The sequence below is a fragment of the Micromys minutus genome (assembly GCF_963924665.1).
Source record: "Micromys minutus genome assembly, chromosome: X".
Lineage (NCBI taxonomy): Eukaryota > Metazoa > Chordata > Mammalia > Rodentia > Muridae > Micromys > Micromys minutus.
In genome coordinates this window covers 107,369,764-107,386,927 of record NC_137970.1, presented here as the reverse complement: position 1 = coordinate 107,386,927, position 17,164 = coordinate 107,369,764, and the positions used below count along the sequence as shown (strand labels likewise).

The 17,164-nt window shown below is 36.1% G+C and overlaps 1 pseudogene across 1 annotated transcript; it reads right to left on the bottom strand.

Annotated features, from left to right (window-relative positions):
- Positions 1-16,561: 16,561 nt before the first annotated feature.
- On the bottom strand, positions 16,562-16,805 carry LOC308416006 (short coiled-coil protein-like; annotated as a pseudogene). Its single transcript has one exon. The product of its transcript is annotated as a short coiled-coil protein-like (transcript).
- Between the last annotated feature and the right edge of the window lie 359 nt (positions 16,806-17,164).

The following is a 17,164-nucleotide window of genomic DNA, read 5'->3' as shown; positions in this document are numbered from 1 at the left end:
AACCCTGAGAATACACCTTACTTTAATGAGAATGGCTAAGGTCAAAAATCAGGTGACAGAAGATGCTGGCAAGAATGTGGAGAGAAAAGAAAACTTCTTGAGTGTTGGTGGGATTGTAAGCTGGTACAACCACTCTGTAAAACAGTCTGGTGGTTTCGCAGAAAATTGAACATAGTGCTACCTGAAAACCCAGCTATTCCACTCCTAGACATATAGCCCAAAGATGTTCCAACTTATGACAAGCACATATGCTCCACCATGTTCTAGCAGCCTTATTTATGATAGACAGAAGCTAAAAAGAACCCAGATGTTTAAAAAAAGAAGAATGGATATAGGATGAATGGTACATTTATAAATTAGAAACAATGACTTTATGAAACACCTAGGCAAACGTATGGGTTGAGATAATATCGTGAGTACAGCAGTCACAAAAACACACACATGGAATGCACTCACTGTGAAGCAAATACTAGCCACAGAAAACTTTGAGTACCCCAGAAACATTTGACAGACCTTATGATGTGCAAAGAAGAAGGAAGTCCAAAATGCCAAACCTCAGTCCTGTTTAGTAGAAAGAACAAAACCCTTTAGATAGGAAATACAAGGTAAAATAGAGGAATAGGGAATAAAGAAAAATCATTCAGAGTCTTCTTTAAATGGGGATCCACTCCATATGAAGCCACCAATCCCTAGCTCTATTGCTGATGCACAAAGTGCTTAGAAGCAAGAAACATATAGAAATGCCTCCTCTGGGTCTCTACCAGAGTTAAATGCATACAGCTGAGCACGTTAGCATCTAACCATCAGAGTGAACTTGGTGACCCCAATGAAGGTGCTAAAGAAAAGCCTGAAGGAGCTGAAAGGGGTTGCAACTGCATGGGAAAACAATTTGATCAACCAACCAAACCCTACAAAACCCCCAGGTACTATAACACTGACCATTGAGAACACATTGAGAAAACTATGGTTACAGTTGCATATGTAGCTGAACCTAGCAGTGTCTGGCATTAATTTGAGAAGAGGTCTTTGGTCCAGGGAGAACATGTTTCCCCAATATAAGGAAATGCCAAAACACTGGGGATCAGAGGGTTGGAAGGGAGCAAGGTGGAGGAAGAGCATGCCATTATAAATATCAATACAAAGAGTATGTAATAAGAAAGGAAAAGAAGAACCAATAAGAAAGAAGAATTCCCATGTCGGGTCAGGGGCTAGTCATTGGCACTTTGCTACATGTTCCAGTCATCCACCTCTATTCTGAGCAAATAGTGACATATCTTTGAAAACCATCCCTTAGTCAGACTATTAGACTCCACAAGAAACTGACTTTCTCAGATCAAAAAATTGCCCTCTCTCACCAGTGGTCAACTCCAACTCTAAATGTACTGCCCACAGGTGTGGCAGATCAACTCCACAAGGAACAGTATTTTAAAATATTGTATCGACACCTGGCTTCACAAATTTTTTTCTCCTATAGTGCTCAATCATTGTGCTAATCATTGTTGACTTAGACTTGTGTAGCCACTTCCTCCTTCCCTGGTAATGATAGGACTCACAGGAATATGTTCTTAAGCATTCCATGGCCAAGGCTAGGGATGGCTCCCACCCTGTCTCTTAAGATACAACAGAAATACAGTAAAAACTCTAATTATGGGGCTTAGAATTCCATTCCAAACAATTAAAGGAAAATCCCACATAAACTGTATATGGATTTTTTATGAACTTCTAAATTCATGCCAATAGCATAAATTAAGCTTGTGATCATTAAATAAATTTATGAAACCACAATAAAATTCACAGACTGTATGGTGATGAAGAAGGAATTACGGAAGCTTCATTCTAACTTAGAAGAAGTAACTTAGAAGACCTACTTAGAAGTAAGGCCAGAGCCTTTCTGAAACCAACACAGATGCTTATAGCCAGCCATCAGACTGAGTACTGCGACCCCATTGGAGGAGTTATGGAATGTCCTAAAAGAGTTGAAGAAGTTTGCAACCCCGTTGTAAGAACAATAATACCAACCAGCCTGACTGTCCAGAGCTCCAAGGGAATAAACCACCCACCAAAGAGCAAATATGGAGGAAGAAACCAAGGTTCCTGCTGCATGTAGCCGAACATGACCTTACTACTGATTTAAGGGGAAGCCCTTGGTCCAGTATAGACTTGATGACCTTGTGTAGGGAAACCTTAGGGTCGTGAGGTAGAACTCTCATAGAAACAACTTGATGTAAATGGAATGAGGTTTGTGTAGAGGAAACCAGGAAAGAACATATAGATGAAAGTTAAATAAATACAATATCCCATAAAAATAAAATTATGAAATTAATTTTTTTCTATAAGTATGTAAAAAAAAAGAATTTTTGGATGTACTTACGGTTCGCAGTCCTGTACACTCACAATGGCAAGCTGAGGATGAAAAGTCCAAAAGAATTGTAGTTTTGAGTATTGGAACACAGATTGGTACAGCTGGTCTAATCTAGAGCCTGGAAACAGGAACAGCTGGTGCCAGTACCAGTGTAGGGACAGACTTGTGAACAAGCTGAGAACAAGCTGACAAATAGGCACTCCTTCCTGCTTCCATGGACTTATATCGGCCTCCATTGGAAGGTGTATCCTGGATTAAAGTATGTCTTCCTGTCACGTGTTCTTGGTCACCAACCAATTAACAAAATTCAACCAGTCACTATCTCACACGTGTGTCTATCTTGTGTAGATGTTTTGGCTTTCTAGGTATTTTCAAGTGGACAATAAAGGGAAACTTGCTGGAAATCACAACCTTGACCTCAGAAAAATGTGGTTTTCGTGTCCTAAAACACATTAAAAGTAGGGGACAACATAGTGTATCATGATTTCATTTCAGAAGATATTTATTAGATGGATGAATACCTAAGTTTGACCAAGTGGACTTGCAAATGATCTCTTTCTTTTACTTACCTCCTGCATTTGCCAGGCTTCTCTACAGGACCAACACTTTCACAGTGAATTTTCTATATATGCAAGTAGGCAGAGATTTAGTATAATGGCTTACTGGTTGAGGTAGCTCAGCAACCCGTATCAAACAGAGCATAGCTTCAATCACTAGACTACTCCAAATATGATGAGAGTTTCAAGGTTTTATATAAAAACAAGACCAGCAGTTCTGGATTATTTCCCCAACAAACCTGGTTACAAAGTCAGTGTTTGCCTCAAAACTGTCAATGCAGAGGGAAGCAGATTTTAAGTTTATGATATGACTCCCAGCATCACCCAATTATGTTAAAGGCCACAGTAGTATTCCAAGTAGATGTTGGTACCCATCCATTCTAATCGATGTTTTCTATAAAACATTATTCCAGTAGATATTTGGGGTTGCAGTACAATACAAACTATCTTGCCTTACAATTGTAAATGTGGTCATGAGATAGCTTGAATAAGGACCTAGCTGTGAGTTGCATCATTTCAAGCCTGTCTGGTTTTCGGGAGATCACAAATATTTCCCTGGCACTATAGCTTCTTGAGTTCTCTTTGTACCTTTGATACTAGGTCCAAAAGGTAGTATGTGCCTTTTATCCCAACTCTCATAAGAAAAATTGGTAGATTTCTAAGTTCTAGGTAAGCCTGGGAATGAGCCAGTTCTACTTTAAAAAAATATGATTTGGTCGAGCAATGATGACACATGCCTTAAATCCCAGAACTCTGTAATTGAGCATTCAGATCCTTCAGTTGAAAATTACACAGAAAAGTCCAAGACAGCTAATAATAAACAGGGAATGACTTAATAGAATAAGGGAGAAAAGTACCAGGCCCAGGAAACAGAATCATTTGGGAGCAATGGACTTGTACCTCTGGCTTTAGAGTCAAGAACCAAAGGGATTGCAGATTCTGGCTAGCTGGAGATAGGATATCAATGGAGATAAGAATAGACCATTTTATTATGAAGAAATATTCTGATAAGTCATTTCTGAGGACATAAAATTGTTGTGTTCCAGAATTAACTGAGTCTGTACCTAGCCCTACAGGGAAATTAATTATTTATAGGTATCACACAGGTGGTAATGATTTTTAAGGCATTTAAGGATCAAGGAGTTTTGATCCAACAATTCCTGCAGAAATTACACAAACACAGATCTCACTCAGCCAAATAGTTACTTTGAATTCACACCCGAAGACTGTTCACATCAATGATGCAGCTCATGTTTTTGAATATGCCTATATGATAGAGAGTAGAATAGAGTGACTAGGGAGTGTGAATATTAGCTGTGACCTTGTTGAAGTAGTTGTGGCTTTATTCAAGGTAGTGTTTCACTATCAGTGTGTGCTTTGATGATCCAATGCTGTGGCTCCACCCAATGCAGAATGAGAGGGCTCCCTTGGCTCCCTTTGTATCAAGCAGTAGAATAATCATCTCTGCCAACACCATGTCTGTCATGCTACATGATCGCATGCTTCTTACCATGAAGAAATGGACTGAACCTCTCAGACTGTTAACCAGCCCTAATTAAATGTTTGCCTTTACAAGAAATGACTTGTTCATAGTGTCTCTTCAGAGCAATAAAACCTTAACTAAAACTTATAGGTAATAAAATGTCAGAGACTACTGTAGGTTGGAATCATATGAAAAATGTGAAAGTATTTGAAATGTCTAAGGGACAATCTGAAATAAAGCAGTCTTGAAATAATACCATGGTTTTATAACCATGGTTCAATTTTATACTGTTAAATGAATTAGTAACCTTGAATTTAGTACACAAAATTGTATTGAATTATTGTTCAGAGAGTATGTGTACTTTGGAGAGGCAAGCTTAGGTAGTATATAAGTGGGTAAACAAAAAGAACGTCCAATAGGGAAAAGGAACTCCACAGGAAGACCAATAGAGTCTACTAATCTGGACTCCTGAGAGCTCTCACCAAAGAGCATGCACAGGCTGATCCAATCCCCATCCCCATGCACATATGTAGCAGATTCTTAGTCTCCACTTGGATCCCCCAACAACTACATAAGGGACTGTACCTAAAGCTGTTGTCTGACTGGAATCTGTTTCCTTAGATGGTTAACTTGTCTGACCTCAATGAAAAAGGATGAGATAAGATTAGATGTGCTAGTGTGGGTGGATTCCCACGGAGCCTTTCCCCCTGTAAGAGGAAAAGGGAGATGGTGGGAGAGGGACTCTGTAAGGAAGTGACAAATGAGCAGTGTTTGGGATACAAGTAAATAAATAAAAAATTTAAAAATAAGAAAATATATTGATAATGTAATAAAACAAGGGGTACCTAATCACTGTCCTTCAGGCAGCAGTAAATGCTCTGGCCAGAATATTCTAGAAATAGAGACAAGAATAAAGGGACCACGGGGAAAACTGATGCTGTTATGCTGGAGCAAAAAAATTAGACTTGATTAAGAAGAGACCAGCTTAGAGTCAGCCTCGAGTGCTACAAAGATCAGAGCTGGAAAAATGGCACAAGCCCTTTGTCATGGCACAGAAGACAATAGGTGAAGCCCAACTAATGACACAAGGAGCTGGGCATAATTTCTTCCCCAGGGTATTTTACTTCCCCTTCTAAGAATGACTGAAGCATCCACATTTAGGTCTTCCTTTTTATCGATGTTCATATGATCTGTGAGATATATTTTGGGTCTTCAAAACATTTGGGCTGATATCCCTTTATCAGTGAGTGCATACCATGTGTGTTTTTTTGTGAAGGGGTTACCTCACTCAGGAGGATATTTTCTAGTTCCTTCCATTTGCCTAACAGTTTCATATAGTCAGTATTTTGAATAGCTCTGTAGTGCATCATTGAGTAAATGTTCCATGTATTTGTTGTATGCATACCTCTTTTGAAGGACATCTGGGTTCTTTCCAGCTCATGGCTTTTATAAATAAGGCTGATATGAACAAATAGGGATCCATCCTGTTATGGTTTACATATACTTGGCCCAGGCAGTGGCACTATGGAATGTGTGGCTTTATTGGAGTAAGTGTGTCATTGTGGAGATGGACTTTGAGACCCTCCTCCTATCTACGAGAGGAGACCAAGTCTGTTCATATCTTCCTTTAGATGAAAATGTAGAACTCTCAACTCCTCATGCACTTTGCATGCCTGGACTTGCCATGTTCCTGCCTTGATAATGAACTGAATAATTGAACCTACAAAGTAATCCCAACTAAATGTTATCTGTAAGAAATGCCTTGGTCATGGTGTCTGTTGAAAGCAGTGAAACCTTAAGACAGAAGATGGCACCAGGAGTGGGTTATTGCTTTGAAAGGCCTTATCATTCATTTGAGTGGAAAAATGTGGATTTTAGTATTTTGGATTTAAAGAGTACTTTAATTCTTTAAATGGGGTTTAATAAACTATCCTTGAAGGGATATGGAAGACTTTGTTGGTGAGGGTGATCTGAACTGTTCAGACCTGGCCCAAGATCATGTGGTCTATTTCAGTGCAGAATTTCAGTCTGTGGCCTAAACATTGGTTTTCAGGTAGTTGGGTGGAAAAATTCTTAAGCAGTGAAGGAGTTAGAAAATAGGCATGTAGTGATAATGTAATACAACAAGGGGACAGATTCAAGCTCTTGCAAGCAGCATAACTCAGCAGCTTTAAGCCTGGGTCTCTGGCTTTATGTTCAAGGGAATGAGGCTACCCAGACAATTGATGCTTTTGTCTGGAGCTAAAAAATTAGGGATGATTAAGAACAGGCCAGCATCACTGTGGTAAAATCTTCTGAAAAGTATTTTTGGAGAGCAGAAAGAATCTGTGTTCCTGAGACATGGAAAGTTGCACCTCACACTGCAGTTGTACTTAGTAATATGTAAGAATCCCCCATGTGGTCCTGGTTTTGAAGGAGCCATGAAGAACTCTTGAGGCTTGTTACTATGAGAGGCCATTGAAAGCAAAAGGGATTGTGAAAATACAGCTTATCAGCTGTAAAAGGTTTCTGGTGCAATTCTTTGAGTCACATAAGTATACTATCATATCATCAACAAATAGTGATAATTTACATCTTGTTTTCTAATTTACATCCATTTGACTGAATTTGCGGTATGATTGCTCTGTTAAGACTTCCAGTACTCCATTACAGAAGAAGAGTAATAGAAGTGTGGGCAGACTTGTCGAGTATCTGATTTTAGTGTGATTGCTTCAACGTTCTCCCTATTTAGATTAATATTAGCTGCTCATTTGCTGTATATTGCTTTTACTATCTTTAAGGATGAGCCTAAAGTTCCAGATATTTCCAAACCATGAACATGAAATGGTGTTATATTTTCTCAAGTTACTTCTAAGAATCTAAAGAGATCTTTATATGGTTTATTTATTTGATTTTGTTTTTGGTTGATTACTTTGATGGATTTTCATATATTGAACTCTCCCTGTGTCCCTGGGATGAACTTTACTTGATCATGGTAAAGGATCATATGTTGTGTTCTAGTATTCTTTTTACAAGAATTCGATTGAATATTTTCACTGCTGTTCATGATGGAATATTGTCTGACACTTTCTTTCTTTCTTTGTAGGGTCTCTGTGTGATTTAAGCATTAGAGTAATTTTGGCTTCAAATAATGAGTTGTGTAGTGTTCCTTCTCTTTCTATTTCTTGAAATAGTGTCGACAGTATTGGTATCAGTTTTTCTCTGAATGTCTGATAAAATATGGCACTGAAACCATTGGCATTTCCCCCCCTTGGATCAGAGGCTTTTGATGAGTTCTTGTTTTTATATAGGTATTATGGGACTGTTGGGATAATTTACTTGATTTAGATTTAAAGTTGATCTTTGGTAATATGGAGAATATGAGACATTTTCTCCACATTTTCTGTTTGGTTGAATATACACTTTTGTTGCAGGATCTGATGATTTGTTTTTACTTTCTTCAGTTTCTCTTGTTATATCTTCATTTTCTTTTCTGAGTTTGTTAATTATGATAGTCTCTGTGTCCTCTAGTTAGTCTGGCTCAGGTTTCATCAATCTTTTTTGATTTTATCAAAGACCTAGCTCCTGGTTTTGTTGATTTTTTGTATAGTTCCTTTTTGTTTCTACTTTGTTTATTTCATCTCTGATTTTGAATGTTTCCTGCTGTCTATTCCTCTTAGATGTATCTTTTTCTTTTTGTTCTATAAGGTTTAGTTCTTCTGTCAACCTGGTTGTGTATGCTCTCTGCAGTTTCTTTTGGAATAAATCCAAGCAATGAGTTTTCTTCTTAGTACTGCTTTCATTGCATCCCATAGTTTCAGTTTGGTGTGCTCTCATTTTCATTAAATTTTGAAAATCCTTAAGATTTTATTTATTTCTTCCTTGAACATTGTATTGTTGAGTAGGGCATTGTTCATGTGTATGTGGTCTTTTTGATTTGTTTTTGTTTTTGAAGAGGAGCCTTTGTCCATGGTTATTTTAAAGGGTGCATGGAATCATGTCAATTTTTTTTTTTTTTTTTTTTTTTTTTACTAAATGTAGGTGCTCTTGTATTTGGAGCACAGTTCTTCACCTTGATAGAACTTTTCCTCTGATTAGTCAAAATTGTCCTTCCTTAACAATGTTGGTAACTTTTGGTTGAAAATTTATCTTATTTGGTATTAGAATAGCCACTCTAGATTGTTTCTTAGTACCATTTTTCCTTGAAATTTCTTCCTAGCCTTTTACTCTGAGGTACTATTTGTGTTTGTTCCTGAGAGGAGTTTCCGGTATGCAGCAAAATGTTGGACTCGGATTGTGTATACATTCTGATAATCTATGTCTCTTTATTGGGGAAATGAATCCAATGATGCTAAGAGATATCTAAGAACCATTATTGGTCCTTGTTATTTTTATTGTTAGAAGTAGAATTATGTTTGTGTGGTTTTCTTCTTTAGGGTTTTCACAAGTGATAGAAAAACACAAGGATTTGGGGGACTCTGAGACTTTTGCAAAAAGCCTCATTTGTATAATGTAAGACACTAAAAACATAGAAATGGTTAAAGTCAAACTCATAGACTTTCCAGTCATTACTAAGCTCTGAGACTCAGCCTGTGCCTGACAAATAAAAACAGTGGCCTAGAATAAATCTCTAAAAAGCCAGAATATACTGACTGATTGCCACCTATCTAGAAAGATTTTCATAGGTTCCTGATGCATGGCATATTCAGTTCATGCTATAATAACACAATTCTGAGAAACAAAACAGGGACACAACTCTAAAATATTTGGAATGTATAAAAAAAGTTCTAAACATGTAAAAGCACAGATTTAGTGGACAGGTTAAGCTATACAGTCCAAGCTGAGTATACCTCTTTTGCTATACTTTCTTTGTTTTGAATATTTGGTATTTTGACTATTTTATGTCAGAGGAAATTTTATTTATCTGGTATAATCTATTCGGATTTCTGTAGATTTCTTGTATGTTCATGGTCATCTCTTCCTTTAGGTTAGTGAATTAGCCTCTAAAATTTTGTTCAAGATATTTAGTGACACTTTTATTTGAGAGTCTTTATTTTCTTCTACAAATATTATACTTTGGTTGACTCTTCTCATTGAGTCCTGGAATTACTAGATTCTTTAGGATAATGCTTTTAGATTTTTGCATTATCTCTGACTGATGTGCCAATGTTTACTGTGGTATCTTTTGCCCCTGAGAAACTCTCTTCCATCTCTTGCATTCCGTTGGTAATGCTTGTGTCTATGACTTCTAATCTCTTTCTGAGGTTTTCTATTTCCAGGGTTGTTTCTTTTTGTGATTATTTTTTTCTATTTTTGTTTCTAATTCCTTCACCTGTGTGGTTGTATTTTTCTGTGGCTCTTTAACTGATTTCTCTGTTGCCTCTTTAAGGTCTTCTACGTGTTTAATGGTTCTCATGTGTTTCTTCAACTTGTTTACTGGTTCTCATGTAATTAATGTGCCTCTGGAAGACCTTCATCATCCTTATCATGCAGTTTGTTTTTATGTCCAAATCTTGCTTTTCTGGTGTGTTGGGCTGTTCCTTCCTTGTTTCTGTCATTTTCAGGTTGTGTTTGATTCCCTTGCTTAGTTACTAGCACTACACTCTTAACATCTTGTTATCTGTGATGCCAGGTTTTCTTATTGTCTCTGAATTGAGTGTGTGTGTGTGTGTGTGTGTGTGTGTGTGTGTGTGTGTGTGTGTGAATGTGAGTGGTCCCTTCAAACTACTCCACATTAGAGAGGTAATCAAAATTTTGAAGCACAAAAAGTATATAGTCCTATTGAACCAACTGATGTCAGTAGACATTGATTTGTTTTCATTACGTTTTGTATATATCAACTAATCAGTAATATTTATGAGTGACAAATTTATTTTCAAGCTTTTTTTGTATACTTTTTACATGTTTGTTTGTCCTGAAGTATATGTATATGCTCTCTAAAGACCAGAACATGTTAGATTGCCTCTAAATAATTGTATTACAATTTTAATGGAAATTATTTTGAATCTGTAAATTGCTTTTGGTAAGATAGTTAATAAACTATGTTAATCCTGCTCAGTCGGGATCATGGTAGATCTTTGCATCTTCTGATATCTTCCCCAGTTTCTTCATAGACATGAAGTTCCTGTTATATAGGTCTTTGACTTGCTGGGTTAAAGTCATATGAGGAATTTTTTTTAGGATTTTTGGGTATTATAAGAGAATTATCACCTTAAATTCTGTCTCAGCATATCATTTGCACAAATGAGGCCTACTGATTTTTATTTTATTAATTTTTTGTGCAAGCATCTTGCTGAATGAGTTCATCAGCTGTGGAAGTTTTCTGGTAGAACTTGGAGGTCTGCTATTTATACTTTCAAGTCATCTGTGAACAATAATACTGTGCCTACTTTGTTCCAAATTGAATCCCTTAGATATTCTCATGTTGTCTTACAGCCCTTGTTAGAACGTCAAGTTTGTTTTGCCTACATATTGTGCAGAGATAAAGGGGGAACAGACAGTGAGGAAACAGCCCTCCAATGATTATCCCAAAGAGAGATACATTTCATGGGAGAGAGTCCACACTAGACCATATTAATGATACTTGGCTAGTCTTCTATGCTTGCATGTAGGAACCTAGCATTATTGTCTCCTGAGTCTTCATCCAGTAGAGTATAGAAACAGACTGACAAACATCATGTGGAGCCCAGGAAGCATTCTGGAAGTTAAACAGGGTCTATCTCAGTCTCTGTTCATTGATATTGGTACTATTTTCTTCTTCCTGGCCTCACTGGTTAGGCCTCAGCAGGAGAGGATATGACTAGACCTGCTGGGAATATATTATCCAGGGTGGGGTAATACCGAGTGGACTCTGTTTCATTGAGGAGATAAGGAGGTAGTAATTAACATAAGGATGAGAACCAATACAAAAAAATAGCATGTGTTCCATGTTTTAAATGTTTTTAACTATTGCAATAAAAACACTCACTACCTTAGCTATCATATTTCCTGGGGAGACATAATATTCATAATATTCATGCCTACTAATCTCAGATATAACTCATGGTATATATATATACATATATATACATATATATATATATATATATATATATATATATATATATATATATATATATGTGTGTGTGTGTGTGTGTGTGTGTGTGTGTGTCTGTGTGTGTGTGTGTGTGAAGAGCTAGAAAGAGAGAGATTGAGAGATAGAGAAAGAGGGAGGTATGTAGGAAGGGAGGTAGGGAGGGAGGGACCGAGGTAGGTAGGGAGGAGGTGGGGAGAGAGAGAACTAAATTCCAACTTGGTGAATCAGTAAGTTTTATGGAGGTTATTTTCACAAAAGCAGATGAGGTGTTACAGGGGCAAAAATTACACAAAAGCAGCTTTATCTCCAATGTCCACCTCATCATTGGTGACAATTCACTAGAGGTAGAAACCTGAAGAAAATTGACAGCACAACAGTTGTATGGTGCCTTTTTCAAGTGACTAAGCTAATATAAACCTCTCCCAGTCTTGTATGTTTGAGCTGCAAAGGAAGAGTGGCATAATGGATATAATGGGTGTTTTGTGCTTATTCAGGGACTTCATGATGTATTATTAGTCGTTTCCCTTCCTACATAATATTCCTGAAGATTACTGAATGATGGAATGTTTTAGTCTCAGAGGAAACCACTGACCTTGGCAGCTCAAAACCATTATGTCTTACTCTCTTGGTTGTATCAGAATTCTACCATAGTATCTGAATTTATATTACTTCATTTTGATTTTCTTATGTTAAAACTGTAAGTAATAATTCTACCTGTTGTGAAAGCCCCTTACATATTTATTGGCCCAGTAAATGAATATGTTCCCTTCAACTTGTGTTTCATTTATAAATTTATAAAGCAGTTTATAAATAGTGAGTGTAAATCACGTTAGAAGAAATTTTATACAAGATAGTTCATAACACTTGAGCATCTAAAATAATAGACCCAGAAGTTAAACCAAGATTTTGGTATAGTACCATATCCTAACATATGCTCTACAACTCTATTAGGAACTAGAGACATTGCTGTGATGATGTCAAAATGGGGACTGATTGTTCTATAAAGAAATATCATGAAAATTTATTCCTGTGACTGATGGATACCATAGAGAAGCAAAAGAAGTGGCTAATATATAGTGCAAAGATCATATTGTCAACCTAACATATGTCCAAGAAAATATGAGAAAAATAAGAACTGTCATTATTCTAAATTTTTACATCTCTAGAAATCCAACATCATTATATATGTATAGGAGGAGTAGACTCTAATGTGTATGAATGAGACAGAATTTGTGGACAGTAGTGACTAGGGTTGAAATAAGAAGAGTTGAGACAGGAATATGTGCAAGAAGTCTATTGTAAAGGAGAGTTACTTTATATTCAAGGACTTGCAGATTGTGTTACTGTTAAAACCATCTTTTCTAGAAAGGCTGGATCATTACAAAGACAAACCTAGGTGCACAACAAATATTTATTAGAAAGGCCAATAAATCACACAATTTTAAAGTATCAAAAAAGTCACAGAGTTTAAAAACTAGTGTTTTTACTCATTTTATTTGAGATGCAATTCATGAAAACAAGGTTGAGGAAGGAGGAAAGGGGAGTAAAGGGGAGGCTATAAGGTTAGAAATGTAAATGTTCAGAATAACCAATAAAATTTTAAAAATGTCAAACATAACAAATTCTTTTTCTTAAAAAATTTTATTAAATTGCAAAGCAGAACTTGAACACAAATTTAAATATCAGTAACAAGGTCACAAATCGGTTGCAAAATGTCTGTAATGGGAGGATTCTATATCCTTATAACTAAGTCACCCATCCATGCCTACATTAGTACATTAGATAAATCTACAAGTCAGCAGCCCATCGAAGAACTAGAAGTTCCATTATTGAATATTTCCTGTTACAAAAACTTGCTAATATTTTGGGTATCAGCTCTTTATCAGATGGAAACTACAAACTAAACTTTTAAAATTTGTTAAAGAATGACTAAAATACTGTAACTAATTTGGTTTCAAAAACTCTGGGTATACAACTGAGATAAAACACTAAGAATTATACTTATCGCATTGAAAAAACTCTTTTATATTTACGATTTTGGTATTAATATACTCTCAATTAAATTTCCAAAAGTCCATCTCATCATACAAATAAACATTGAGACCAACCTTTAACTGGTCTCATAATCCACTCACATTAGACTAAATTCACTTTCATTCATGTCCCAAATTTGCACCTGTGGGGTAGATATAGCACACATTTATAGGGAAAAAATAGGGAGTTGGTTATTCCTTTTTATCCAGTTTTCATTCCTATTTCTATCTTTCCTCAAGTCTTTTTTTCTTTTCCTTTTTTTCTACTTCTCACACACCAGCATCTCTATCTTTACAACACCAAATGGAATATTTCATGTAATAGAGAGATTTTGTTTAAGACTTACTCCATTTTAAATTTATTTTCTAAATAAACACAGATAGAAGAACAAATGTTAAGCATTTTTACATAAATGTATAAGAATACATTTTAGTAAGTGCTTTGCTTTTTTTTAAGGTTTGATATTCTGCATTAAGGTCTTAATAGTTACAATGAGCAAAAAGTATATGTAAATCAGGATGTATCCAAGAAGTAGTCAAAATTTTCTTGGTGTGTGAGGATTGAATATAATGTTTTATTTTTTTTTTCTTGAATTTCACAGTCTGTGAGTTTTTTTTGGGGTAGGCTGAGCTTTCTGGGGTTAGTATCCCATTATCAATGACTGCATATTATGTCTGTTCTTTTGTGACTGGGTTATCTCACTCAGGATGCTATTCTCTAGATGCAACCATTTTCTTAAGAATTTGGTTAAGTCATTGTTTCTGATAGCTGAGTAGTACTTCATTGATTAAATGTACCACATTTTTTTGTATCCATTCATCTACTGAAGGGCATCTGGGTTCTTTCCAGCTTCTGGCAAACATAAATAGTGCTGCTATGAACATTGTGGTCCATGCGTCTTTGTTGTATATTGGAGTGCCACTGGGGTATATGCCTAGAAGTGGAATAGCTGGATTTTCAGGTAGTACTATGTCCAGTTTTCTGAGGACTCGCCTGACTGATTTCCAGAGTTGTTTTTTTCATTTTACAACCCCACCAACAGTGGAAAAGTGTTCCTCTTTTTGCACAGCCTCTCCTGCATCTGTTGTCATCTGACATTTGGATCTTGGCCAATCTGACGGGTGTGATGTGGAAGCACAGGGTTGTTATGATTTGCATTTGCCTGATGGCTATGGATGTCCATCACTTCCTAGATGTTTCTCAGTTATTGGATTTTCCTCAATTGAGAACATTTTGTTTAGCTCTGTACTGCATTTTTAATATGGTTGTTGGATTATCTGGTGTCTAGCTTTTTCTGTTCTTTGTATACCTTGGATATTAGGTCTCTATCAGATGTGGAGTTGGTTATGATCTTTTCCCATTCTGTTGGCTGCAGTTTTGTTTCTTGACACTGTCCTAAGCTGTACAGAAACTTGCAATCACATTAAGTTTCATTTGTTAATCTTTGACCTTAGAGCAGGGGCCATTGGTGTTTTGTTCAGAAAATTATTTTCCTATGCCTAAGTATTCTAAGTTTTTCCCTATTTTCTCATCTAATAGTTTCAGTGTATCTGGTTTAATGTGGATATATTTGATCCACTTACACTTAAGCTTTGTACAAGGAGATAAGAAAGGGTCTATTTTCATTCTTCTGCATGCTGAGTGCCAGTTGGACCAATACCATTTGTTGAATAAGCTGTCATTTTTCCATTGAATATTTAAAGGTCCTTGGTCAAAAATCAGGTGACCCTATATATGGGGCCTAATTACGGGGTCTTCTATTCTATTCCATTGATCCATGTGCCTATTTCTGTACCAGTCCCACACAGTTTTCATCAGAATTGCCTTGTACTATAGCTTGAGGTCAGGGATAGTGATTCTCGCAGATGTTTTCTTGTTTTTGAGGATGGATTTAGCTTTTCTAAGTCTTTTGTTATTCCAGGTGAAATCGCACATTTCTCTTTCCAAGTCAATGAAGAACTACATTAGAATTTTGATGGGGATATCATTGAATCTGTAGATTGCTTTCGGTAAGATGGTCATTTTTAGAATGTTGATCCTTCCATTCCATGAGCATGGGAGATCTTTCCATTTTCTGAGACTTTTCTTGATATCCTTCTTTAAAGGTTTGAAGTTCTTGTCATACAGGTCCTTCACTTACTTAATTGGAGGCACACCAAGGTATTTCATCATTTTTGTGACTATTGTAGAGGATATCTTTTTCCTAATTTCTTTCTCCACATGTTTGTCCTTTAAATACAGGAAGACTACTGATTTGTTTTAAGTAATTTAATATCCAGCCACTTTGCTGAATGTTTATCAGCTGTAGTAGTTCTCTGGTGGAATTTGTGGGATCACTTACTTAAACTATCATGTCATCTGCAAAAAGTTTTTAGCTTCCAAATGTGAAAGTTTACATTTCACAGAAAGCCCTTCATTATTTATAGATTCAATGTATCTTCAGTTGATTAAAATGATATCAAGAATCCTCTCTTATTAGTTAAAATCTCAAATGGCAAGCAATAGATAAGAAAGTATCATAGTTTGGTATAGTGTCACTACTTAGAGTCAGGTTACTCTGTAGGAGATAACTCTGTAGTTCTTCTCCTGACGAAGATGGGAAGGCAGAGGCAGATGTAGAGGAAAAAGTGGGTGCACAAAGTACAGACGCTCTGCATTCAGTACATGATTTTGGTCCCTTTTTTACAACATGATTATTTTCTTGTACATTTAACTAGTTAGGGTTTTGATAAAACACAGTGCTACACAATATGTGTATATATATATATATATATATATATATATATATATATATATGTAAGAAATTGGCTAAAAATTCTTCTTAAATTTTCAAAAATATATTTAATTTTAATATAAAGTCTCTTCATGTGCACATTTTCATAGACTAATATATACATATAACGTTAGTTCAGAGATGCTCCTGTTAAGCTTTAGTATTACCTAGATCTGACATTGTCTTTATAAATACTCAGCGAAGCAAACAAAGATACTCTAACTTTTGGATCATATCCAAGATTATGTAGAAAGAACAAAAGCAGCAATCCATAGAGGACAGTGAGGTGAGCCCTTTACTATCTTTTGCTTTTCGTTTTAGATGTTTGAAAAACACTGGAATCAGACAAGAGGTTATCTGTATATTGTCCAAGAACTTGATTTTCTGATTTAACTTCAGGTTTACTTCCTCAACTGCATCTACTCTTGCAGAAAGATTTTCAAGTTTGTGTTGTAGTTCAAACTCCTGATTGAGAAGTTGAGTCTTTCTTCCAGCTCCACCTGATTTTCAGCATAAACTGCGTCCATATCAGCATTCATCATCTTGGGAACATACATTGAGCTCTTGAAAGCAAACTCCTTAGTGAAGGGTCTTGCATCTGCAGCACATGGAGGAGTTGGGATAAGTAGCCAACTTACATTAAATTAAAGAGGAAAAGTTTAATATAGGGTGTATTGAATTTAGATTTAAAATCTGGTATTGAAAAGGGATCAGTTGAGATTTCTCTATGCAAATAAATAGATGTGAGGATCACATGGTCCACTTTCAAATTCTAAATGTTAGTTTGTTTGTTCATTTGTTTGTAATCTTCAGGCAACAGTAAAATCTACTTGTTGACGGAGGTGTCCATAGAAACAATAAACCAATTTCAGGGAAGATATTTTTTGAACAGTCAGTTTGT